This window comes from Mandrillus leucophaeus, unplaced genomic scaffold (genome assembly GCF_000951045.1).
Source record: "Mandrillus leucophaeus isolate KB7577 unplaced genomic scaffold, Mleu.le_1.0 Scaffold2, whole genome shotgun sequence".
NCBI classification, from domain to species: Eukaryota; Metazoa; Chordata; class Mammalia; order Primates; family Cercopithecidae; genus Mandrillus; species Mandrillus leucophaeus.
Genome location: NW_012102031.1, coordinates 12469588 through 12470335, shown reverse-complemented (window position 1 = coordinate 12470335; position 748 = coordinate 12469588).

The following is a 748-nucleotide window of genomic DNA, read 5'->3' as shown; positions in this document are numbered from 1 at the left end:
TCTTGGCTCACTGCAACCCCCACCTCCCAGATTCAAGCTATTCTCCTGCCTCAGCCTCCTGAGTAGCTGCGACTACAGGCGCTCACAATCAAGCCCGGCTAATTTTTTATATTTTAGACAGAGACAGGTTTCACCATGTTGCCCAGGCTGGTCTGAAACTCCTGAGCTCAGGCAATCTGTCTCCCTCGACCTCCCAGAGTGCTGGGATTACAGGCATGAGCCACCATGCCGGGCCTATATTTTTCTTTATTTCCAGATTTTCTTTCTTTCTTTCTTTCTTTCTTTTTTTCTTTTTTCTTTTTTTTTGAAATGGAGTTCACTCTCTCGCCCAGGCTGGGGTGCAATGGCACGATCTTGGCTCACTGCAACCTCCACCTCCCGGGTTCAGGTGATTCTCCTGCCTTGGGCTCCCAAGTTGCTGGGATTACAGGAGCCCACCACCACGCCCGGCTAATTTTTGTATTTTTAGTAGAGTCAGGGTTTCACCAGGTTGGCCAGGCTGGTCTTTAACTCCTGACCTCCAGTCTTGGACTCCCAAAGTGCTGGAATTACAGGCGTGAGCCACCACGCCTGGCCTATTTCCAGGTTTTTCTACCTAACCATGGATTTACCTTGTAGTCTTTAAAAATGACAATTCTTGACTGAGGGTGGTGGCTCATGTCTTTAATTCCAGCATTTTGGGAGGCTGAGGTGGGTGGATCCCTTGAGGTCAGAAGTTTGAGACCAGCCTGGCCAACATGGTGAAACC